We start from the raw sequence: 27,492 nt of genomic DNA on the forward strand, positions 1-27,492 counted from the left end.
TTTCAACATTCTTGGTTTTAAAAAAGTCAGTATTCTAGACATGGAAGAATACTTCCTTAGAATAATGGACTGTCCATCTGAAATTAAAGACAACGTCACATGTAAGAGTCAAACACTGAAGTCATTTCTACTAAACTCAGGAATGAAACATGGTTATATAAATATTATTCAATGTTTATTTCCAAGTTCCAACCAATGAAATTAAAAAGGGAGGGAGGGGAGGAGGAAGGAAGGAAGGAAAGAACACATGAGAAAAGTCAGACAAAATTACCATTATTTGCCTGATGATATGATTAAACACCTAGAAAACCCAAAATATCAACTCAAAAAATCTGCAGGACCAATGAAAGGGTTCAATAAGGTGAGTGGTTAAAAAATAAAGAGATAAAACACAACAGCTTTCTTAGATACCAGCATTAACCACTTGGAAATGGTAACAGGAAATAAATTAAATCACAATAGTAGCAAACATCTAGGAATCAATTTAAACAGAAATGTGTGAGAGCCAGATGAAGAAACCCATAAAACTTTACTAAGGGATATAAAAGAATCCTTGAAAAAGTGAAGATACATGTAATGATTCCAAATCCAAAGACTCAATAAAGTCAAGATGAAAATTCTCACAAAAACGTAATTTGTACAATAGTTGCAATTCTAATAAAACCCAAGTTTTTTTTGAAATCTGATCAAATAATTCTGAAGATCATCTAAAAAGAAACACAAAGAGCCACACTTCTTTTTAATAAAGGATGAAGAGAAGAGGATGCCCTTTCAAGTACTAAATACCTGATAGATCTGCAGTAATTAAGAGTGCTGCACAGACATAAAAACAGATAAACTAATGCCTCCACGTAGAAAGAACGTCAACACACGCAATGAGAAAACAAGTCCGATGAGAAAGTTCGTGCTCCAAATCAGCAGAGAAACTTTAGGCTACTAATTCACGGTCCTGGGATACTGGTTAACTTTTTGGAAAACGACAGACCTATTCACAGGATGAACCAAAAGTGAAGGAACCAGTTAATTAATTAACACATAAATATTAGGTATTAAAGAGTTGAACATGAGAAAAATGAAAAAAAAAATCAAATCATTAAGGATCTAGAAAAAAATATAGGAGAATGTTTATCTCGTTTGGAGGTGGGGAAATAACTTTTGAAGTCCTAAAGCCAAAAAAAGCCAAAGAAGATACACTGTTTTATATCATCGACAATATAAAAATTAAAACTATTCATCAGAGCATCAAAAATTCTGAAAGAAAGTGAAAACTGAGAAAATATATTTCAATGTAAGTAGCAGGTAAACTTTTTCCATAAAAGATCCTATGAACATATATGACAAATGTAAAAATGTTCATGAACAGATAATTCATAGGGTATGAAACATAGAAAATATGTTTGGCTGTACAAATAATAAAGAAAATCCAATAAATGCATGTTCATGTATAACAGAAAAATAGTGCACTACACTGGAATTTGACACAACATTGTAAAATGACTATAACTCACTAAAAAATGTTTTAAAAAAAATCCAAATCAGTATGTGCAGTGTTACTTCCTTTTGTCCACTTTCTTTGTTAAATTAACAAAGATTTAAAAATAGTGATGATTCCTAATGTTAGCAGACTTAGTGAATAATCACTTGCTGCTTGGACTAAAGTGGCACAAAGATCTTCTGAAGGGCAACCTGACACTATGTATCACTTCACCATATTATGCATTACATATCACAATGTGAATGACATATCACATTCAAATGCCCACACCACTAAGTGGACATTCCCAATCTAAAAGAAATAATTAGAAATCTTAAACTAAGATTTACACACAAAAAAGTCACAACCATTCTATTTATAACAGTGAAAAATTAAAAGCAACTTCAATGCTGAAGAGTAAGAACATGACTAAATAAAAAATAACAGCAATATGATATAATTTAATTGACACGAAAGTTCACTCTTCAGAGAATATTCAGTGACAGAAAAATGCCAATGATACCATTTTAAATGAGGAGAGAGCTATCTAACAATATTTATAGCTTGTTTCTAATTTTGTAAAATAAAATGGATATAGTTAGCAAATATGAGCTTGTGTGTGTGTGTGTAGATAGTAATCTACATCTACAGAAAAGACTTGAGAAAAACTTGATTTAACATAATAAACACATACATTAACCTCCATTTTCTCCCTAATTCTCACTAAAATCACAATGTAGGGATTAGATATAAACCCACAAGTACCAAGAGAATGGGAAAGGAAATGACAACCACTGAGAGGTGTCAACAACATTTTGGAAGAAGAAAATCAGTTGGACAGATGGTAACTGATTCAGCAGAAAGGATCTGGCTTATAGGTTGTCATGACCCACAGAGGGTAGGTAATGAGCCACACAAAACCTGGGGTAATCCAGGGAAACCAACATATTTAGTGGCGAGAGCATTCCCTCACTTAGCTCTGAGAGCACTGGACACCACGCTTCATATACAAAGCCCATCCCTTCCTTTATCTTTAGGGAAATTGAACAGATGAGTAGGAAAAGGTCTTTGGTATGAACATTCCAATGGTCAACAATGCAAAAGGCAGTGTACTGCCTTTTCTCTATACAATCAAGCTGTCCAGTGAACAAGCCCCCTCCCACCTAGTATACACGCTTCACATTTTAGTCCCCCTTTATTAAATATGAATGTACAGTCAATGACCACCAGCATTTGAGGAAATTCTCCAACATGAGCAAGAGACCAAAACAGAGGAGATAAAAGGACGGATAGAAAACAAAATTCAATTCAAAAATTATTTTTAAGGCATTTAAAGAGAAATTTCATCCAATAATAGAATGCCATTAAAAAAAAAAAGGAACATTCAGAGGACCTAAGAGAACCCTCAGATGTTAAAAATATGAAAGCTGAAACAGAAATTACAAAAGATAGCTTACAAGATAAATTTGAGAAAAATGTCAAGAAAATAGAACAAAAAAAGGAAATTAAAAAAAGAGGAGAAGAATATTAGAAGATTAGCCTAGGAGGTCCAAAAGCTGACTAATAGGATTTGTTTAAAAAAAAAAAAGATTAAGAGAAAACTAAGAGTACACTATCAAAGAAATATCAAAGAAATAATAGACCCCCTCAAAAAATCCTAGAACTAGAAGATAACAAAGTTGTAGATGGAAATGGTAACCAAAGATCTCTGCAGTTTGAATAAAAAAACAGCTACTCCAAGACGTTATGAAATCCTCAAGACACTGAGATTAAAAAAAATAAGACTCTAAAGGTTTACAGAGAGAAAAAATTCTGAGGGACTGACAAAATACAAAGATAATTCAACGTTCAATGAGAAGAAAGTCTTTTCAGCAAACAGTGATGGAACAATTGAACATTCATATGCATAAACAAACTTGATGTGTACCTCTCACCAGACACAAAAGTTAACTCAAAATGTAGCATAAGCCTAAATGTAAAATCTAAAATCATAAAATGAGAGAAAACTTTTGTAACCTTGGGTTAGGCTAGAAATTCTTAAGTGTGACACCCAAACAACACTCACAAAAGAAAAAACTGATTAGCTGGACTTCATCAAAATTTAAACTTTTGCTCTGTAAAAGATACTGGTGAGAGAATGAAAAGAAAAGTCAGTGACTAGAAGAAAATATTTAAAAATTACATATCTGACAAAATGCTTGAGTTCAGAATATATAAAAAACTCTCAAAGCTCAACAATAAGAAATCAAACAATACTTTTTTTCTAATAGGCAAAATATCTGAACAAATGCATCATAAAAGAAAATATATAGAAAGCAAACAAGCATATGAAAAGATGCTCAAAATCATTACTTATTAGGGGAATGCAAATTAAAACGACAATAAGATACCACTACATACGTACTAGAATGGCTATAATTAGTTTTAAAAAATACCAAGTGCTGGTGAGGATGTGAAGCAAATTACACACTCACACAATGCTCGTAAGTATGTAAAATAGTACAGCCATTTTGGAAAACAGATTGACAGTTTCTTATAAAGTTAAATATACATTTATCATACAACCAGCAATCCCACTCATGGTATTTACCCAAAAGAAAGAAAAACTTAACTTACTACAAAAATCTTGTGTGCTGATGTTTATAATCATTTTCTTCAGAAGAACAAAACACTAGAGACAATGTAAATATCCTTCAAATAGTGAAGGGATAAACCAACTGTGGTAAATCCATGCAACGGCATACTATTCAGCAATAAAAGAATGAATTAGGAACATAATATGAATGACTCTCAAATGCACTATGCCAACTAAAAGTCAGACCCATAAGGCTATGTACTGTATGTTTCCATTTATAGAGCTTTCTGAACAAGACAAAATAATGGGAACAGAAAACATACCAGTGGTTTCCAAGGGCAGGAAGTAGGGAAGAAAGACTTTGACTACAAACAGTCAATATGAGATTCTTTTTTTTTTTGGAAGGATAGGTCTGTTCTATATGTACTAGGGTGATGGATATATGATTCTACGCATTTGACAAAACACATGAAACTACATAGTGAAGAACGAACTTAACTATGTGTCCATAAAAACATATCCACATAAATAATTCTGAGGGAAGAATCTGTCTACTAGAATTCTATACCCAGCCAAACTATGAATCAGATGTAAAGATAGAAGAGAATGATTGCCAGACACACAAGATATTTTTTAAATTTTTACTTTCCATGAAGCCTTTCTCAGGAAGCCCCTGTGCTCTAACAGAATGAGGAAGTAAACTACAAAAGGAAGAAATCATGGGACCTGGAAAAAGGAGAGAGAACAGGAAATCTCGAGACAACTGCTTTGCCTAGGGCCCAGAGACTCTGCAGTCCAGATTAAACTAGGAAGTTAGAAAGGTCTCTACACATACGACCACAGGCATGTGACTGAAAGAATGAAACCAATGGATAACTTGACAAGTTTGAGCACAATGCGATGGCCCTCCTGGGGGAAGAGTTGGAAAAACTTAGTGATCAGTTAAAGGAAAACTAAATAATCAATTTTAAAAGGAAGCTATTAACTCTACGAGAGGAGAAATGAGAAAAATGAATATACTACATCGCCCAGACATAAATAATGTTAATAAAGCTAAAACAAGGCCAACCCTGAAAACTGGCCTCCCTTGGGATTATGATGAACCAACCATCCTGGGCAGATGGAGGAGAGAATCATGCTGGGGTGTGTGAACGTGTGCCACAGCGAGGAAGGTTAAGAAGGAGCAGTCAGCAGATAACATGAAAATGAAACAAACAAGGAATAGCACAATTTATATGTTATTTAGAAATGTGGTGTTAAACATAAAGAGAAGACAACAGCTAATAAGAGGTGGAACTGGTTGCCGCGAGGGAGACAGAATCACGGGGTGGGGGGTGCTGTTTTTCACTGTGAGCCTTGCAGAATCGACTGCTTTTAAAACTGTTCTAAACAAGAATAGAAGTTTTGAATTAAAAAAATAAAGTTAGAAAAAGGAGAACAGACAGCTAGGACTGATACCAAATTATTAACGATGATTATCTCTGGTTATTGGGTTTGTAGGTAATTATCATTTTCTTTTTCACAGTTTCCCAAATCTTCCAAACTTTCTATCTTAATAATCAAAAGGGGCGTCTGCTGGCGTTTGTACTCCCAGCTGCTGAATAAGTAGAAACCCCTGGGACATTTCTATTCTCTGCAAAGCCCTCCCATGTTCAAGGCTGATTCTCATGATTCCTCACAAGTCAGGCAACCCAGAGCCAAGCAGAGTATTTAAACATGAAAAGAAAGACCATGTCTTTAGAGAAACTCAAGGCCTTAAGCTTTAAGACCTGGGCAAGCGCTAACATCTGGTTTCTAGAGCTCGCGAGCCAAAAAAGCACCAAAACAGAAGGTGATGAGGTGAGCTGTGGAACAAAACAGCAAGGGTTCGAATCCCCAGTTGGCCCCTTACTCCCCGTCACTAATGTAGACACCTTTTGGCAAGTACCTCATGCATAAAACCAGGACAATTTTACTGTCTATTTAATTTTAAATTCTCATTTTTCAGAGGCCTACTTTCTATGTAGAATGACTAGCAAAGATTTATACAATAGCTAAGTTTACTGAGCACTAGCTATGTCTGTGGGCATGGCGCCAGACATTTTATGTTCACCGTTTCATTTAACCCTCAGAAATTAAGTATTAAGAATCAGGCATTACTCTCCCCATACTGAAAATAAAGAAAGTGAGTCACAGAAAAACTAAGTAACTTGTCCTGTTTCATCCAGCCCAGAAGGAGTGGAGTTGGGATTTGAACCCAGGCAGTGGGAGGTCAGACTTTCCCAGAGCGCCTAGCAGCTTCCCTAATGACAGGCAGGGCTTCCTGAAGATGAATGCTCACCAACCCTCTCTTCCCTGCCCATGCTACAGATAGGGAGACAAAGGCACGAAACCAGGATATGGGGGGCCACATACTGGGGCAGCAGGGGCCAGAATTCAGCTCCAGTTCATTCTTCATGCTGTCCCAGAGTGGAGGCTGCAAAGGCACATCCAGAAGACTCGTGGGCCTCCAGTGTGAGTGCACCCAGCACCCTGCTGCCCTAGACAGCCCACCTCCCTGACACTCACAGTTCCCTCACTTGGCTCTGATATGTGCACCGTCTTCAGACGGGAAAGCGAGTGTCACGCTCACAGGCTCACCATCCTGTAGTGACACCTGCCCTCGCCCACCCCGTCAAGCTCTCAACTCCCTTCTCCATGCCCATCAACAGCTCTACCCATGCACGCTGCCAAGGGTGGGGAACAGACAAATCCCAGGGCCCCGGCTCCCCAAGGCCTGCTGGAGTCCAGACGGTCTATAGACTGTTCAGACAGCTCATGCTCACCACGGCAAGTGATTCATCTCCCTCCTGGCATTACACTGACTAAATTTACGTGACTGATTTATTCAGGGACCATGAAGTCATCCACAGCTGGATCCTCAGAGCCTACTACAGTGCCTGGCAACAAACAGGAGTTCAATTAATATTTGTTAAGTGACAGAATAAACTGTGAAGTTCCAGCCTTCATCCCCCTCTTCATACTTAACCTGGAGAGACTGGTGATCCCCTCCCATGTCTCCTGACTCTCTGGGATGTTGCCTCAGGAAGACAAACCCAGGTCAGAACATAACAGAGTAACTGTCTTTGCTGGAGGACATTTTTTTTATTTTTCTTTTCCTGGTCCAAGTATCACTTTAAAAATCACTTTCTAAAGGAGCTGGAGTAATATGCCTCTTTATATTGACATCTTTCTTGATAAATCAGCAGATCCTCAGGGTCAGTCTCCAGCAGCTGGAAGGTTAGGACAGAGCAGAGTTAGGATGTTTCACAGAGAAGCCTCCAGGTCACCATCTGTGCAAGAGTGATTCTGACTGGGGCAGCCCCAGGGTTCTGGAGGAGGTGACATTAAATCCCTTCTGTCGGGGCCAGGGCTTGGGACACAAGATCCTCAGAAGGTACCACCAGAAAACACATGGGGCTTGGGATGGGCAGGCCTGGATATTAGTCCCAGCTTTACCACAGGCAAGCTGCATTTAATCACAGAGCCTCATTTTTTTTTTCACACAGTCATTCACCAATCATTAATTCATTCAACAAATATTTATTCAGTTCTTAATGTGTGCCAGGCATTGTGCTAGTCGCTGGAATATGAGAGTCAGGAAAATGTTTTGGCAGGGGGAGGGGGCAGGGGGTAAACATTCATCAATAAGCATTCTAGTATATATACAGCTGCAAACTGTGGTATGTTCCATGAAGGAAAAGGACTGTCACCCTGGGGGCCTGACCCCAAGGAGGTGACATTCAAGTTGGGAGTTAAAGAGTGAGGAGGGAGTGCCAGGCAAAAAAAGAAAGTATTCCCAGCTGAGAAAACAGCAATGCAAATGTCTTGGGGCAGAACAGAACACACTGTACCACACATTCAGAGCCCTGAAAGAAGTCCCTAGAGCTGCAGGACACGTCCAGTTAAGGACGGAGAGGGGGCAGGGTCCAGGTGACCCAGGGCTCTGTAGCTTGTTGAGGAATCTGGATTTTATTCTAGAATAAGGGAAAGTCATGAAGGCTTTTAGGTACAGAAGTGACATGATCAGAGTTTGGTCTTCAGTTCTTCCCAGCTGCTATGTGCAGAATGCAGTCAAAAGGCCAAAAAGAGAGAGGATGGCATCCCGGTGGCAAAGGAGAGAAGAGAACAGATCTAAGGGACATTTAGGGGGAAAACTGGACAGGACTGGGGGTTGAGGGAAAGGCGGAGTCAGGGGTGACTCTTGGTCTCGTTTGCTACCTGGATGGATGGTACATTCTATCCTCCCCAGGAAGTGGAAGGGACAACTGAATACATTTTCCAACAGGGATGGCAGCCTGGGAGTGCCGGGCCCTCACTTAAACTGTTAGATGAAATGAGACCACAAATAAAAAGCTAGTTTGCTGATGAGGGCATGCCACGAGTCCTTGCCCCTTTCTGTGTGCTTTTAATCAGGGAGCCCAGACTGAGCTAACCAGCCTGAACCGGGGTCTGTGAAGCTGGAGACTGAAGAGAAGATGTCTTCCCTGAGCTCAGTGAAACCCACTGAAGACCAAATCCCTGCATTGTAAGGTCACCACGACCCTGAAGCTCTATTATCATGGGAAAGTTGGGCTCAAACCAATGGGCCCAGTGGTCTTGACCAGTGACCACTCATGGAGGAGAAAATGAAAAGGGATTAAGTTCAAAACTCAGTCATGCCCATTCTCTGATTTTCAGCCTGTGGTGTTGCCCGTTGCTCTGTGGAGGGCAAGGACCTCCTTGGAGGGGAGCTCAAGGTCCAGCACGAATGGGTGCCAGTCTTCCTTTCCCACTTCTTCACTAGTGCCAACTGCAGTGGCTGCCTACCCAGCATCCATTCTCCTCTCCTCATCCTTCCTAGTGGCACCTTTGGGAGCCCCTTTGAGGGAGAGGAGAGCCATATGCTGGGGGCCGGGCGGATGGTATGTGTGGCTCCCATGCCTCTGGCCCTGGGACTGGTCCAGGACATGGGCCTGTGCCTCCTGCATCCCTCTGCACAGCACTGGCTACTCTAAGTGTCTGCATTCCCCACCTGGACCATGAGCTGCATGAGACCAGAACCAGGCTTGATTCCTCCCTATGCTCCAGCAGGCCTAGAACGCAGGAGGGACACAGTGGGTGCCAGGAGGTGGTCTGCGGGCATGAGTATGCCACACAGCCTCCCTGATCCCCTCAGCCCTTCCCACCTCGGGCAGGATTCCAACCCCTGGCTCTCTTCAAGTGAAAAGCCGGCTCAATGTCACTCTGAAGCTCAACCACTTACTCTATGCTTATTCTCTTAAAAATTAAAAAAGCACCCTTCATATGATCGAGCTCTCAGGAAAACTGAGGAAAAGAAAAGCTTTAATTATAAGAAAGTAAAGCACAAATTTCAAGCACATAGAGAAACATCGCCCTTTAAGCCAGGATAAAATCCTACCACTCTGGGGTCAACCTCCAGGAAGTGCGGATTAAGAAAAGAAGGGTTTATATAAAGGAGGCTGGAGAAATCATAACAGCAAACTCTTACGAAATGCTTGCTGTGAGCCAGGCCCTGCTCTAAATGTGTGACATATAATGGAGAGTAGCTGTTTTCCTGGGCCCTGGTGGCTGAAAGCTGAGACTAGAGAAGAAAGGCAGGATTAAGAAGAAGGACCCAGGAAATTCTGTGACGGGGTGCAATGGTCTCCAGGGTCAGGTGGGAGCCAAGCCCAGACTCCCCTGCACTCAGTTAATACAGGGCACAGGACACCTTGCCCAGGGTCCTTGAAGAGCATGTGCTGCGGGCTGCAGTTCTCAGACACGGCTTCACTCTGAAATCCCCTGGGGGGTGGGGGGTGACCACTAAAATCCCTGCCACCTGGACTCACCCCCAGAGGATCTAGTGAAATTGGACTGGGGTGCAGCCAGGCATCAGGACTTTTTAAGAATCCCAAAGGTCCAAATGTCAGCTGAGGCTGAAAACCGCTGCCTAGTGACGCACATGGGTGTGCTGGCTTCCTAGGGCTGCCAGAGGAAAGCACACAAACTGGGAAACTCGCAAGGACAGAAACTGACTGGCTCACAGTTCTGGGGGTGGAAGTCTAAAATCAAGGTGTGAGCAGAGCCAACCACTCTGAAATCTGTAGGGAGAATCTTTTCCTTTCCTCTTCCTAACTGCTGGTGGTCTGGGGCAATGCTGGGCATTCCTGGGCTTCTGGCTACACATCTCCACTCTCTGCGTTCACCATCCCCTGGTGGTCTTCCTGTGTGTCTTCTCATGGTCATCTTCTAATTAGGACACCAGTCATACTGCATTGGGGGCCCACCTAGACCAGTATGACTTAACTATGACATCTGCAAGGACCCTAGTTCCAAATAAAGTCACATTCTGAGTACCTGGGACCAGGAATTTAACATATTGTGGGGGGTTTTCTGGGAGGGGTGCATAATTTGACCCACAATAATGGGTATAGGTCCCAGCTCCTGCAGGCCTCTCAGCTCCGGTTTGTGGATTCTGCCTGCCCATTGTCTGAACTCCATGCTCAGAACAGGGGTCAGCTGGAGCCCCAGTTCCCCCACATATTTGTGGGGATCCTCAGTGGCTCTCCTGTCCACAGAGCCTCTGCCTTTCTCCTTAATGTCCATGGAGGTGTCTGTATTACTTGATCAAAACCTCTGCTCTGGGTCAGTTTGCCCTTGGCTTCTGGGTCCTCAACCCCAGGCTGCTTGGCCAGCTATTGACAGCTGCTAAGCTCGACAAGCCTTCTTTCCATGAGAGGCACACTGCACCTTTCCCAGCTCCCATCTGACTGCTAGCTGGGGCCCAACCCCAAAGCAGATAATCCTCATCTGCCGATTTGGCACCTGCTTCCTGTTGAGGAACATCATAGGTCAGAGGAGGAAACTCCCCCATGAATGAGCCAAGGTCCCTTCGAAATCTGCATTGATTGGACCAAGCTGTGCCATTCATAAGCTAAGTGTCCTTGGGCAAGTCACTCAACCTTTCTGAGGCTCTGTGTGCTTAACTGTAAAAATGCAGATTGTCACCTATGCCCTTACTCCTGATCCAAAACCTTCCGGACAAGATGCACTTCAGAATTCACAATGGGTCAGATTTTTAGAAAGAAAACATAGGCACCTATAACGTGCCCAGTGGGATCTGGGGCAAACACATAAATATTTCCACTAGGAAGCATATGAAAATTCACACAAGGTGAGATAAATAAAGACTATAAATAGTTTCACATCAGTTGGGGTCAGATTTGGCAGCTAAATAAATTTAACACTAAACAAACAAAAAAAACCTTTCCATTTTCATAGCTTCTTGAATTTCTGGACTATATCTAAGAAAATATTCACCTAAATCCAGCTCATGAGCTTGTGGGGAACATTACAAGAGAAAATATATGTGCAGCTACCTTGCAGAATGACTAGTTCAGAGTAAGTACTTATGAATCTACGAAAGAAAAGGTGCTTTAATCCAGCTCAAGCCAAAGTTTGTCACCTTCCTTAAAACAATGTAACTTGGCCTGAAGGCCCCTGATCTCTGCATTAAAAGTGGTTACGTGTCGCAGCACCCCGTCCCGCTCCCCACTTCATCATCAACCCCAAACCGAGGTCTCAGCATGCTACAGAAGTCACGTCCGTTCTAATCATCACAGTGATTTTTTTTTAATTCTAGTTGAATTCCACATCTTCTAAGATTTGGCAAAAATCCTATTAAAAGACCAACTCTTAAGAAAAATCCTCAGAATCAGAAAACTCCTGTATTCTCCAATAGCTGCCTGGTCTCAGGAAAGGCAGCCACACATGGGTTCACACGTCTCCCTCCTCATGTTGAAAGTGGTTTCCACAGAGTCTGCACTGAGAACATTTCCAAAGTTCCAGAAGACGTGCAAACAGGAAAAGAGCCCAGCGTCTGCAAAACATGAGCTGCCCCTATCAGAGAGCTGAGCGGCTACACCCTGTGAGGGCAAGGTTAGGAAAGTGTATCCAGTCCAGCCTCGTGTGACCTCGGATAACAGAATCCACTTCCTGGATCTCAAATTCTCCACCTGCCAAATAAGTATGTGGATTACATTCCCTCCAAAGGAGCTTCCAGCTTAAAAACTCCACAATTAAAGGATTCTACCCACGTGAGATAAACTTTGGTTCCCTAAAGAGATTTGGAAAATAAACTGCTGCTATTGATAGCTTCCGATAAGCAATCACAGGCGGGAGGTAAATAAGCAATTACACAGTGCACACTGGGCGCCACATGCTGCCTCCGTGCACTGACGGAATCACAAGATCAGCATGGCTCTGCAGGAACCGGGGGAGCTCTGCTCCTGAGACCCCCACAGACTGGCCGCTCCCACGTGGCCTCTGCTGGAGCAGCTGCCACAAGCAGGGACCTGTCAGAAATCAACCCAAAGAATTACTTCTTTTGGGAAGCAAAAACTCCAGAATTGGAGGTAATTCAGGTAAATGTGACAGATGGTAGCATCTCAAGTTGTCATTTCTCCAAAGAAAGCCAGCAAGGGTGACAACCTCTGGTGGCCTGAATCCAAAGATGAGAAATATAAAGGATGTGGCAGGTGCAATGGGGACATATTAGGGGAGAGATGGATTGAGAATAGAGCGCTGCCTGAGATGTACAGAGAAAAGGGGGCCATACCCACGTGGTTGCTCTGATTCCTAGAAGGTTAGTGAGCTTGTGGGGCTCCTGAATTGGACTAAAGGCATCTCTGGATTAATTCTGGATGTCACATTCTTATTAGACTGAAGTAAGGGGTAAGGACTTGACCACACACCATCATGCTATGGTGACCTCAGCGAGTACATCTCCTTTCTTAGGCAGCAGATTCTACAACTGGCCAGGAAAAAATAATGCGTGTGAGTTGTATGTGAGTGTACAACCTTAGAAACTCAGCCAAGAAAACTGCAAGATCAATAACCTGAATAAAAGTTGTCAGAACAACAGAAGATAATGAAGCAAAACTTTTAAAACAAAGCAGTCAAGTTCAATACATGTCTTGGGGACAACATTTATGCAGATGAGCATAAGAGAGGGGACAGTCTTTGTCTGAGTGCCAGCTAGGTACCAGACACTCAGTGCTGGGCGTTTTAAATTCATAACTTCACTCCACTCTCATAAAAAAACATATGATGTAGCTTTGGCAGTGATAGTAGCAGTAATAATAAGGAAAACACTGGAAGGAATAGTATCTTTAAACGTTTTTTGGAACAGAAATAAAAATAACATAGGTTCATAGTAGGAAGTCTAAAATTCAAGAAGCATGAAGAGGAAAATGAGAACTCTCATAAACTCATCTTCATAGAGAAGCCTGATGCCAGCGCACCTGCCACCATAGTGTCTCACTTCACTATTTGAATTAAGAGGTCCTTTCCACAGATGACTTCTTTGCGTATAGAAGGTCCCCAGGACTAGTGACTTCAGAAATGCCAATGGCTATATTTTCCCCCCTGGTAGTCCAGAACATTGTCAGGAAACCAACACAGTCACCTGCGGTGGCCCAAGGCTCGCTAGTTCGGATTCCTGAGGGCACCCATGTCGACTCTCCTTCTGATGACAACTGGCTACGCAAGGCCCCTAACGCTCCCCTCATCCTCCCTGCTCTCCCCTAATTCGCCAAAATACACTGTCCAGTATATCCAGACCCAGCTTACTACTGTGCTGACGTTCATTCATGCACCCATCCATCCATCATTCTGAACCCCAATTTTGGGTCAGGCTCTATGCTAAGAGACAGGATTACTGGGATTTGACAAGCTGTCTATGAATCCAAGGCAAGAGTTAACAGAGCTCTGCAGTCTGGTCTTGGGAAAAGACAAGTATGAAGCAGGAACTCAAGGGCAGGCTGGATTATCCCAGAACATCTCAGGAAATCAGAGACAGTCCCAAGCCCCTGGAGGAAACGAGGACGAGGAAGAACTGGGCAGAAGAAGAATCAAACGTCCAGCTGGGCCAGAGCTCGGAGTGACCACAAAGAGCACACAAAATCCTTGCCCTCACTCAAGAGACAGCCACGTCTGCTGGGCCCAGGGTGTGTCCACAGAAAGTCAGACTTCTTTGGGGTCTGCAGGGGAGCTGAGCAGCCTGCAGCCCCAGCGATGGAGCCTGACCTCTGAAGGAGTTAACACCTTCCCATCAACCCCACGCACACCAGGCCGTGTGTCACCTGGAAACTTGGACGCCCGCTTGTTTCTCCCACTTCTGATAAGGTCACCTACCATGCTAACACAAAAATAATATTCCTGCTGCCAATGCAAATTATGTCTGAACCGTCCACCCTTCTCTGCCTCATGCAGAAAGCAGCTCTGCAGGGGAGAGGCAGGCCAGGCGGCAGCTACAAGGTTTATTAAGACACCTAATGAAACACCTTGTGGTGGCTGCCCCCTCTGAGGACAGCTCAGCAAAATGCATCACAGAAGCAGATGTCAGGCTGAGGGCAGTTGCTTCCAAAGCTCAAAAGTCATGCAGGGAGGCACTGGGGCTGGCCTCATCCCCACCAGGTGTTCCCTAGTCTTTGGTGCCCCTCTCCCCTCTTCACCCTCAAGATAACCACAGTAAATGCCACAAATCTCTTGGCCTCTAGGAGGCGCAAGAGGTATCACTCTTGCTTAATAGGAAGCTTGTGGTAGAGGCTGCTGACATTTGTCAAGCCTCGGATGCTCAAACGCAGAAGGGAAAAAATTTGAGCCTCGCTAAAAGGGTTTAAAGCTCAGGCCTCTGGGAAATGACCACTTCATGCATCCCCTGGTGTGCCACTTAGGACTTCTGAGCCCCCATATGGCTAGATTGATCCTACTTCTGCAGTGGTGAGCCCTGGAGAGTCAAGATAAGGATATGGATCTGGGGACAAGGTTCCAAAAAGGCTACACAGCTTGCTTTTTTCCCTCCCCCCGCCCTTTTTTCCTCTTGTGTCTTAGGTCTGCTTGGAAAAGTGGTCATGGAACTAGGTACCCTTGTGGACTGGTAAAATATATGGACAGGCTGGATGTAAACTCCGCCCCTACCCCTTACAAACAATGTGACTCCGGGAAAAATGACCAAACCGTTCTACACCTGAGTTTTCTCACTTTAAAAATGAGGATGATGATGATAATGATCTCTATTTCCTCCAGTTTTTAGAAGGTCAAGTTAGATAATGCATCAATATCAGTCAGGGTCACACTCGGCATGTTCAAACGGGGAGAATACACAAGAGTTAACAAAGGGCCTATTTACAAACAAACAAGCAGGGTAAGAACAAGGGCAAGTGCACAGAGCTGTCATCACCCCTCGGAATGGGAGCGATTAGAGGAGGGAGCAGTTACTGGTTTCCAGCAAGAGAAACAGTGGTGAAAAGGAAAGTGGTCACTTGAAAAACAAAGGTCATTTGAAAATATGAAAACGAATATATGTATGTATATGCATGACTGGGACACTGTGCTGACCACCAGAGATTGACATATTGTAACTGACTGTACTTCAATTTAAAAAATGAAAATAAAAATAAAAAAAGAAAGAAAGGAACCAGTAACCTTCAGTCAAGGGCCATGGCTGGCCTCAGACAGTTGTATAGGGAGGTGTTCATAAACTATACCCAGACTACACTCTCCTCTCTCCCTCCTCCCAATTTCTAGACATACAGAGGAAGCCAGAGGGCACTGGTGGGGTCCCTGTAGTTCAGCCCTGCAGGGCAGTGAGCAGGACGGGGAAGGGAAGGGAATGGCTGAGAGGTCTCATGGAGTGCACAGCACAGCACATGCAGTGCCCAAGGAACAGGCACTCGGTGCACCCGAGATGTGCTACCCATGACCGTCGCTGGGGATGCAATGGTCCAGTCCTCCTCATCAGAAGACTACACAGGCATTTAGAGCTAAATGCCCTAGCCATCAGCGTCTCTCACAGGCCCATAGCTGCTGCTGTTGGGCGAACTGCTCCCCAAGCCCTCCCTGGACCTACCAAGTTCACTCTGAGGATGACTGGGCTTTGGAGACGGTGACTTGAGTTAAGAGACAGGGGATGTTTCCATCCTCATATCAGAAATCAGGGATCCTTCTGACAGCCAAGACGGCTCTAGCCTTTTACTGGGTCAGGGGAACCTGTAAATAAAAGTTCATTCTTCCAATTAGCAGAAGCTCACCTCCTCTTAAATTACAACCAGCTCCCTTATCAGTCTTCCCCACTTGCTCCAGGTCTGAATGCAGACCTCTGCAGAACAGTGAAACTCCCTCTTCCACAAAAGAGCTCCTTAGAGTGACAATACAATAAATCAAACCAATTAATCCAACATTTACAGAGACTCAGGCACATGTTGCTCTGGGGAGTGCTGAAACAGATCAGACAGGTCTGCAGGCACTGTCAATGGTGTCTCTTTTCCAAGAAGACCATCTTGGAATCCTTCCTCACATCCCTAGGTCAGTCCAAACTGGGAGAGGTACATTCTGCAAGGCAGGATGGAGTAGTGAACAGAGCATCAACTGTGGGGTTATAATACCCTCAGTCTAAACCCCAGCTCCACCATTTACTCTTCATATAGCCTAAGGCAAGTCACTCCCCTGAATCTTTTGGGGGAGTAATCCCTAATGTACAGGATCACTCTGAGGATTTAAATAAGATGATGTGAGAATCTCCTAGAAAGGCACCCAGCACACAGTAGGTCCTCAACCAATGTTAACTCCAGCCCAACAAGCAGGTCCAGGCCTCTAGGTGCCTGAGTTAGTGTTTCCCATGCCTTCCCTCAAAACCTCTGACTCAAAGCTGGCAAATCCTGCAGCTTCTGTTTCCTGCCCCTGGGGCCACGTTACCTTGTCTCACTCAGTTCTCGGTCTACGTCTCATCATCTACCAGATGGAGGGAAGCAGGTCACTCAGTGGACTAAACAAGTGGTCCTCAACCTTCCCTATGGGTATGCTTCTCCCTGGACCACATGCTTAAAAAGACATGTCTGCTCCATCAACGAAATCTCCAAAATAAGAACTACCTCTTCCTCCATTTTCTCTAAATCAAAGCAACACATAACTGTCCCCTCGGAGATCCTGAGCCGTGTGAGATCACCAACCTTGTTCTCTGGGCCCGTTTCATTCAAACCCTAACCTAAGGAACTTGAGATTTCTTTGAACCTGTGTAGCTTAGGCAGATTATCATTTAAGCATCTTGAAATACTAAGAGTGGTTCAAAGACTACCACTTCTCCTTCCCGGAGTCCTAGGTCCTCAAGTTGAAAAATGCTGGACTCATCAATTCCTGAGAAGCCCCCAACTCTGCCATTGTAAGATCCTAGCTGGAAGAAGTATGGAAGAACAGCCCAACCTGAAAAGGCACTAGCTCACATGGGACAGCTCGTGGCTCCTTTGGCAAAACTAGACCCACAAGGACAGAAGGACTGTGCTTCTGTTAGGAGGCTGAATGCCACTGTCCACCGCTGTGAATTTATCTTCTGGAGGCAAACCTTTTGGCGACCCCTGGCAGTAGGAAGCCAACATCCCATGCTTAGTCACTATATACCCACTGTCTTGAGGTGTCACCTCAAAGGCACCACACTTGCACATTCCATTATGAGGCTATGGGCTGTGGGTTTAACCTACAGCCTGTGTCCTGGTCCTTATTCCCACATGGCAGAGAGGATGCTCAGAATCTGCTTCTGCAAAGTTGTTCTCTAGAAGCTCACCTCTGAGCACCCCCTCCTGATCATGCAGAGGGATATGGGATCAGATGTCCTCACAGAGCAGCCCCGGGTCCTGCCTACCTCCCAACTCCCTTTCCTTTCATCACATGGAAAGCTCACAGATGGGAAAGAGCAAGCTGATTAGTCAGGTCTCATTTCCCACAAGTGCCTTCACTCTTTGGTCCTCATTAGAGCCCTCGGTAGCTGGCTCATTGCTAAGTCAAACTTGCAAAGCACTGTTTTTCCTGCCACTTCCTTAGATGTGCACTTAATTATAGCTGTTCCTTCCTGTCAGCCACTCTCCACAATCTCAAGCATCCAAGTTACTTGTCTTCTAATGTCCTTATCCACTCATTAGCCTTGGACATTTTGTTCTTGTCTTACATCTTCTGTTCCCTGCACAGCTTAAGAAGTATTTGAGTTTTCGTCTCTGCCTGTTACGCTGCATAATGAATAGCACTCTATCTGGTGTGGGATTGAGAATTACTGCATGATTTACTACTGGAAGTATCCAAAGATACACCAAGAGTCATAAAGCTCCCCTCTACTGTTAAAGACTTTGTGCTTTTACCAATAACTGATTTCCATTATTCTGATCTAACTTTATTAACTCATCTTACTCAACTCTAATTATCACTGTCTTGCATTTCTCCCTTTCTAATCTAATTCTCAAAGATCCATTGTGTAGAGGTGTCTATACTTAAAATACCTCCCTGCCTTCCTGGGGCATCCCTTTCACTCTCAAAAGTCTCCCAATTAGGACAACTACATATATATATATACACACAGTGACCCAACCATAGGGAATAAGATGCTTTCTCTTTTCTGCTGTTGCTTCAACTCAAGTCCTCACTGTCGATGCAATAAAGCAGGGGTCAGGAAACATATTCCATAAAGAGTCAGACTGAAAAGATTTCTGGCTTTGTAGACCACACTGTCACTGCTGCAACTAGTCCACTCTGCCACTGCGTCTCAAAAGTGGCCATAAACCATGTGTAAATGAATGAATGTGACTATGTTTCAATAGACTTTATTTACAAAAACAGGTTTCATTTCTGAAATCAGATTTGCCCTGTAGGTTATCATTTGCCAACTCCTGTGACAGAAGGAAATGGCATTTAATTTGTATTTGCAGTATTTGATAATGAGATTGATATTTTCCCCCTCTTTATGAAGACTATGGGAGGTACAGGTTGGGGGCAGGGCAGTGAGAAGATGATAAGTCTGATGGTATACTTGCTGAAAACTGGAAAAGCCAATCAGACAACTAAATGAATATGTCATGTTGGCAGTTGGATACATTAAGCTAGAGTTTGAGAAAGGCCTAGGCTGGAGATAAAAAAAAATTGGGAGTCATCAGCCTATAGATGGTCTTTAAGTCCAGGACCTGGATAAGACCACTGAAAGAGTCTGTATAGCTAGAGGGAAAAAAAAAAAAATCCAGGGCTCACATCTCCCTAAGAGAACCTGAAACCAGCAAAGGAGAATAAATGAAATCAATGTGGCCACAAGAGAGTGGGGTGATTTAGAAGCCAAATGATGAGCAAGTTTCAAGGAAGAGAAAGGGATCAATTGGACTGAACAGTGCTGACAGGTCAAGTAAGATGAGAAACCCAGCCTTTAGCAGCATGAAGATCACTGGAGACCACCTTGACGACACCAGTGCTGGTGGAGCAGTGGGAGCAGAAATGGTGTGACTTCAGTGACCTGGAGTGACTCTGGCAGAGAATGAGCAGAGAGTAACTAGAGACAGTAAGAATAAGAGTTCTCTGGAGGAGCTCTGCCGAAAAGGGGAATAGAAAAATGGGATATTTTCTTTTTGTTTTCTGATATTTTTAACATTCATTTTCACATATAATATCAACCAGTCATTACAATTTCCATCTTTGATTTTTTGTCCTTTAAAATATCATTCTCACCCTAATATCATGTATTCAATTCATGGTAATTCAAATGCATCATGTTTTCTTTTCTATGTTTAACACATAAGCAATCTATTTTTATATATGGACTGAATTAATGATCTAACTTCCCCCCAAAATAGCCAATTTTCCTAGCAGTATTAATTAAAAAATCTATCCTTTCCATCACTGGTCTGAAATCCACCATTATCACATAATAAATATGTACATATACTCAAATCTTTTTATTATTTTACTTTCTGCTCTGTTCCAATTATATTTCATTTCAGCAGCCACTAAACTAAATGGTTGTAGTGTTAAATTACTTTTATAACTCTTTATAATTTTTTACTGTGTAATTCTCCCTTTTGTTTTTAAAATACATTTAGCTATTCTAATGAGTTTAAGCTTCTATGTAAACATTAGAATAATTTTTGTCAAGTTCTAAACAGCAATTCCTTGAGGATTTTGATTGGAATAGCATAAATGGGTAATCAATTTGGGGGAGAACTGACATATTTACATGACTAAACGTCTCCATTCAGAAACATGGTGTTTTTCCAAGTATTTAAGTCTTCTTTGATGTGCCTCCATGTTTTAAAGTCTTCATGTAGGTCCTGTATTTTTTTTTTATTATCATCATCCCAAGTCCCAGGCTTTCAAAAATATTCTGTCCTATTATGATTAGGATTTTCTTTGTTCTATATAGTACAACTCAAAAATTGCTCACCTAAAAATGTTACTTTTTAAAAAAAATTATTTTGCATTTGGTCCTTAAAACCTCTTGCTAATGCTAATGGGTTTTTCTTTGAAGCTCTTGCATACGGTTTTTCAGAACACTAATCACACTTGTTCAGAGGGCCATGTCCTTTGATTTTCAGAGCCACAGCATTTTTTTCATTGGTTTGAGGAGCTCCCTCCACTGACTTATGATTGGAGGTATGTTCTTTTCCCACGGATTCTATCCCCACCACGGCCTGCCTACATGCCTCCTCTACTTCACGTAACTTCCCATCTGACCTGTCCTCGTGTGTTCCAGCACCTATAGCCTTCTGGTTCATGAAGCTTAGATGGGATTCATACTAGCTCAACATGGTTAGATGGGGAAGAAGACTGAGAAGTCGGTGGCACTGGGGAAGCCCACTGGAGAGACTGGATCTCCCAGGGAGTGGATGCAAGATTCAATCCAAGTGACCAGGAAGGCATAACAAATGCAGTTTCCATGCAGGCTGTCAGGACACTTTAGGAGACAAAACCACGGTAGAGCTGAACAGCAGAGGTTCAAGTCAAGCATCAGGAGATAGAAATGCTGAGAACCAGATCCTGAATGATGGAGGAACTAGCAACAGATCTGTGCATTTCAGGAAAACAGCAAAGAAATCTAAATCTCAAGCATCTGTTGGTCTGAAATACCAAGATGAATTCAACGTTAACCATGCCTCCTGCCTCTTGTGGCTTGGCCCTGAGTTTTTTTGGCTGGATTCAGGAATCAAAGTCTTAGCCAAAGAACCTGAAGTAGAGGCCTCATAAAAAGACCTGGGATAAAATCATTCTGCACTAAGAGAGACTAGAGTTCAAGTTAACTCTAGAGTAAGTGCATGCCAGGATTGGGCCAGCAGGCTGATTTCAACACCAACCCCCCCACCCTCCATTGTCTTGAGGGATAGACTCCTAAAATACAGCTGAGTCATAGATCCGAATAGACTGGGCCTGTGACAAAGTAAATCTACACAGGACCAGGCAGAAAAACAGGATGATTCTGTCCCTCCTATTCTCAGTCATGTGCATGTCCAGGCAAGTGATACCAAATTCCTTCCAACCCCTCAAATCAAATCTACTCTACATGGAGTAGAACTGGGGAGGCATGCTGTACCATTCCTGCTCACAATCCCTCTGTCACAGCATGGTTTTGAATCCTCTTATGCCCACACAGTGCTTGTCTGGAAAGTGAGTCTGTATCTGGAGATGCAATGGTGACATTCCATCTTCCCATCTTAAGTATCCATTTGCTTCCATTCCTTCATTCATGCATTCATGCATTCATTTGGTAAATCCTCACCGAACCTATTCTCTGGCAGGTACCTTTTTAGGTACTGAGAATACAGACAGGAATAGGACACACGGCTCCTGAACAGACTTAACCTATTCACACAGAGTTGAAGACAGCCAAGACTCAGCAACCTTGAACGACCCCACAAAGAAACAGGTCAGGTACAGCCTGGGTTTAATCAAGGGCTATCTAACCCCTTGAACCCCTCACATGGCACCTTGAAGCAATGGAACAGACCAGTCAGAAGAGACGATTCCACCTTTGTTCCACCTCTCCCCTTCCTCATGGCCCCAAAGATAGAGACTCCTGAGGGTGTCCTGCTGTTTAGGAAACAGCGTGACAGTTAAAACCATCACTGGGGGAAAGTTTCTGAAACTGCTAAGCATTGCTTACCAGCATAAACCTTGGAGAAGTCTGACAAAGTTCACAGCTTATCTCCAAGCCTGACTGCTCCCTCTCTGACCAGAGCAGCAACTGGGCAATGGATCGCCTCCTTTACAAGGAAGCAAATTAAATTAAATTAGGTCATCTATACCAGTACCAACAACAGCAACAGCATCAACAATAAAATTAAGACGTTGAAATGAAAACAAGGACATTAGCTTCTGAAAACTGAATCTCACTGCCCAGCTAAGAAGGCACTCACCACTGAGACCACATGTGACAACCTGACATAAACGTGCCGGGTAGAGGCCTAGTGGAGGCCCTGCAGTGCCTTCCAGCAACCTGGAACCGGGGCTTTTGCTTGCTGCTGTTCTACTCTTACAGAAACACATATCCGATAATGCACTTGACAGACAAATAGGCCACTTCAGTGAATACGGTCATTGAAAACCTTTTCCAATAGGAGTATGTCATACTGTCTGTGCAGGTGTGTATCCATAATTACACAGCATGGCAGAGCGGAAAGAATGCCAGGTCTTCCAGAAAATACGGTGGCTTGAATACCATTTCACACAACTTTCATCTCCAAAGTTGACTGAAATGAACCAAAAGAAGTGAAAAGAACAGAAAATATACTATGAATGCTGAAACCCAGAAAGAGTCCTAACTTTGGGCCATAGAGTTTAAGTGTCATCTTGTTCCAAAACACCCATCTTCAAGCCCTCTCAAATGGAACAGTGCTGTTGGAGGGGAAAAGTGCTGGCTACATTAAAAAAAAAAAAAAAAAAGACTCAACAGTAGCTCCCAATTTAAAGGGAATGCACTGGAAAGTACTGTCAAACCATGGGATAGGCACAAACCATCCCTCCTGGAGTTTATTTCCTCACTATGGATCTACATCCTTCCTTAAATCCCACATTAGAACTACCTGTCGGGCAGAAACCAGTTATCTCATACAAGAGCTCAAATAGGACATAAAAAGGTTTGGGGGGGGGTGCGGGTGCCTGCAAAAACAAAAAGTAAAAGCCCATGAAACAGAATGAAACAAAGTGACCTCTCATGGAAACAGTTGACTCAAAAGCAAATATAAGCTGTCGAGGACCGCCCCTCCCTCTACCTCCAGGAACAGGATCTATTGCCAACTCAGCAAAGCTGGACCTCATCAAAGACTTTAGATAAACTTAGAGACAAGGCTCCCAAAGGCTTTTCCAAGTCCCCATTAATTTCACCTCCCTTAGCAGGAAGAGTCAAACTGTGTCCAAATAAATAGGGAAAGAAGCAAAAGAAAATGCAGTATTCTCAATTTTAATCAAATAATACCATCATGTCACTCGCTCCATCTCAATATATAGTCAAGAAGAGGGGGAAAAAAACAGCATAAGACTTCAGCAAATATCATGTCCCCCAAGGTGGGTTAGACACACAAGGATAGTTAAGAAAAAAAAAAAAAAAAGAGTGACTCTAGAAGAAGAGGTATGCTGGGACACATACACTGACATCTGCTTTGTAATCCCAGGAAAATTAAAGAGACCATGAACTCTCTGAGACGAGTAATTAAAAGGTGAGAGGAAGCAATGGCTGTCTCAAGACTGGGACTGCGTCAGCTCCAGTCCCCCAGGTCTGCGTCTTTGGGAAGGAACTGTCCTCTCATCAGAACCAGATCTGCAGTTACGGAACACACGCCGGCAAAGTGTGTGAAAGCTGTACACATTTCCAGGGCTGGAAGGAACCCCCAGCCGGTCCCAGTCAACAATGGGACAGTGAAACCAAGGTCATATACAAGAATAAACAAATGGGACCTAATGAAACTTACAAGCTTCTGCACAGCAAAGGAAACCACAAGTAAAACAAAAAGACAACCTACGGAATGGGAAAAATTTTTTGCAAATGAAATCGACAAAGGCTTGATCTCCAGAATATATAAGCAGCTCATATGACTTAATAAGAAGAAAACAAACAACTCAATCCAAAACTGGGCAGAAGACCTAAACAAGCAATTCTCCAAGGAAGAAATACAAATGATCAATAGGCACATGAAAAAATCCTCAATATCACTAATTATCAGAAAAATGCAAATCAAAACTACAATGAGGTATCACCTCACACCAGTCAGAATGGCCATCATTCAAAAGTCCACAAATAAATGCTGGAGAGTCTGTGGAGAAAGGGGAACCCTCCTACACTGCTGGTGGGAATGCAGTTTGGTGCAGCCACTGTGGAAAACAGTATGGAGGTTCCTCAAGACTAGGAACAGACTTACCATATGACCCAGAAATCCCACTCCTGGGCTTATATCCAGAAGGAACCCTACTTCAAAATGACACCTGCACCCCAATGTTCATAGCAGCATTATTTACAACAGCCAAGACATGGAAACAGCCTAAATGTCCATCAACAGGTGACTGGATAAAGAAGAGATGGTATATTTATACAATGGAATACTACTCAGCCATAAAAACCGACAACATAACACCATTTGCAGCAACATGGATGCTCCTGGAGAATGTCATTCTAAGTGAAGTAAGCCAGAAAGAGAAAGAAAAATACCATATGAGGTTGCTCATATGTGGAATCTAAAAAACAAACAAACAAACAAACAAACAAACAAACAAAGCATAAATACAGAGCAGAAATAGACTCATAGACATAGAATACAGACTTGTGGTTGCCAAGGGGGTGGGGGGTGGGAAGAGATAGACTAGGATTTCAAAATTGTAGAATGGATAAACAAGATTATACTGTATAGCACAGGGAAATATATACAAGATCTTATGGTAGCTCACAGAGAAAGGAATGTGACAATGAATATATATATGTTCATGTATAATTGAAAAATTGTGCTCTACACTGGAATTTGACACATTATAAAATGATTATAAACCAATAAAAAAGTTTAAAAAACATTAAAAAAATAAAATTAAATTAATTTTTTAAAAGTCTATTAATTAAAGTTCCACCTTCAAAAATCTAGTTCTTCTTTAATCTATTACTTATAATTAATAAATTTTATAGTTTTCATCATGGAATGAGTTAGTAGTGAGTTTAATTATCAATTTTTTAAGAAGCTTTGATTAATATTTGGTCCCAGTTACAAACTTATTAAAGAAAACTTTCTGTACCACGTTGATACATTTAACATATTTGACTTCACTTAAGAGAACTTTGTCCAACAAATTTTCTCAATTACATAAATGATTCTTATAAACCTAAAGAATTAACCTTTTACAAATAATGATTTTTAAGTTTTCTTAGTTATCTGAATACAATATAAACTAAGATTTCAACCTAAACTCATGTCTAAATTAAGCATTCAGTTACTTATTGTAAATTGAAGTTCTAAGATTGGACTGAAATGCTAATGACCAAATTTCCTTAAATATGATAAGAACAAAAATGCACAGATTTGTAAATGCAAAAATTTTAATAAAATGAATTTGTTATCTAAAAAAAAAGCAAAACCAGAGTCATGTATTTATCAAGTGTTAGAGTAACTGGGAACCCAACTCTCCCCATATAAAAAGGAGAGAAGAGGGAGGGAGAGTGGCAGGGAGCAGAGGAGAGAAGAGAGGGGAAGAGAATGGAAGACTGAAGGAGCAGCTGGGGTGTACTGGAATGGGCACTGGACTAGTAGCCACAACACCTACGGTGGATCAAATCTCAGTACCTGTTTCAATTCTTTGGGGTATATGCCTAGAATGGGAACTGTGGGGTCATGTGAGAAACACTACATTTAACTCCTTAAGGAAATGTCATACTCTGCCACAGAAGCTACACCACTCTGCACTCCTATCAGCAATGAACAGGGCTCCAATTTCCCAGCTCTCCCACTTTCTACAATGAGTAACTTTGGGTAACTCGTGTCCTTTCTCTGGATCTCAGTTAACATCTGCAGAGACAGGGGATTAGGACTAGCTATCCCATTTCAGCCTGTGGCATTTTATATTTACACGTGCTTTCTTTTAGCCAATTCCAGCTTTCCACTGCCCACACCTCATTCCAGGAGCTTTCTGACAGGATGAAGTGCTTTAATGAATAAGTCCTAGCTCTGCTCCTACTTAGAGCTGGAATTATCTTAATGCCTGCTCCCAAGTTATAGTAATGCACTTCCATTTCCATCCATATCTCTCAGTGCACTTTTTTTCCCCTCGTGTCTATTTTTTTAACCTTTTTGCAAGCATCGTCTTGTTCTGTCTGTTGGCTGTCAGCTTTTCTCTCCAAGCTTTCGCAGAGTTGCCAGATTCTTGGCTATTTCTCCACCCTCAGCTCATAACTATTTTTCCCTCTAGCTCAGCGACTGCTAAGTGGTCTTTGTGAAATCCTATTAGGATAATCTCTCCCTGTCGGTGTCTCCTCTCAGCTGGGCTGCCTCTGGAGACCTCAGCCGCCTTCCTTCCCACAGTCTACACATTGTAGGCTCACTCCTGAGCCACCCAACATCATACTTATTCACAAATGTACTTACAAGGCTCTGAACATGTGGACACCTGTAGCTCACAAGCAAAGACCAGCTCTTTGGAGCTCCAGCTCACTGCAGACCAGCTCACATGCCACCATCTGAAGGAGGCTTTTCCTGTTCACCTGGGATGCCCCCTCTTCCTCCACAGCCCCAAGAACCAGGAACCTGCCCACTTCTCTGTACTTTTTCTCTTTGTTTTTATCATCTCTCCATCTTATCAGACTGTAAGCTTCATGAAGGCAGGAGCTGGAGTATCCTGTCCACAGTGGTACCCACAATGCCTGACATACCGTAGGTCCTCAATACATGTTTGTGGAATTAATGAATGAACTCCTGATCTATACAGCCGATCAGGGGCCTGCCTATCTTTTTACCCATTCGACCCAAAGCTCTCTTTGGGCAGGCTGGGATTTACTCACCATAGTAACCGCTGTTAAAGAAAAAAAGATTATTTTGACACTTGTTAGTACTCTAAGGAAGAATTAATTCAAGACTATTGTGACAGAGGCATGGCAATAGGGAGCAGGACTGAGTTCAACTCTGAATATGATGAAGACAGCTGGGGATTTACAGCCAAGGAGCAGAGTGAGGGAGTCAGTGGCTGAAAATTTACTAAGAGGAGACATCAAAGACAGAGGGGGATTCCTGCTAAACTGACTCAATAGGATTCTTGTGGATGGCAAGCCAGGGTGATCAGATATTAAGGGTGAGGGATGAGGAATTTGATCAGATATCAAGGGAGGGGAGATTCTCACCATACTGACTTGGCAGGATTCTTGCTAAACCTAGGATAGGCATGTCACAGACAGGATGGGGGTGGGGAGTGGGAGAAAAGGTCAAGGCCTAGCTGAGAAGAGGTCGCAAAGGACTCTAACTGAAGTGTGGTCCAGGAGTCTCTGTTATCCCCAGTTCGCCACTGATGCGGTTGGCGTTAACTAAATGCTTGTTGCGCCCAGCTGAGAATCCATTCCCAGAGCAAAGATTCAGAGCTCTCTCTTCTTTGCTCTTCCTTGAGCTGAAATGGCAGGAGTGGGCTC

General features: G+C 42.7%; 1 protein-coding gene across 19 annotated transcripts in view; it reads right to left on the minus strand.

Annotated features, from left to right (window-relative positions):
- PTPRT (protein tyrosine phosphatase receptor type T) overlaps nt 1-27,492 on the minus strand; it is a 1,148,549-nt gene that overhangs the window by 654,448 nt on the left and 466,609 nt on the right. The window contains exon 2 of one of the 19 annotated variants that reach the window (XM_072944256.1): nt 15,961-16,100. The exons of the other annotated variants lie outside the window; for them this stretch is intronic. The gene's annotated coding sequence lies outside the window, so the exon portion shown is untranslated. The remainder of the gene's footprint in view (nt 1-15,960; nt 16,101-27,492) is intronic. 19 annotated transcript variants of the gene reach the window in all.

This window comes from Vicugna pacos, chromosome 19 (assembly GCF_048564905.1).
Source record: "Vicugna pacos chromosome 19, VicPac4, whole genome shotgun sequence".
NCBI classification, from domain to species: domain Eukaryota; kingdom Metazoa; phylum Chordata; class Mammalia; order Artiodactyla; family Camelidae; genus Vicugna; species Vicugna pacos.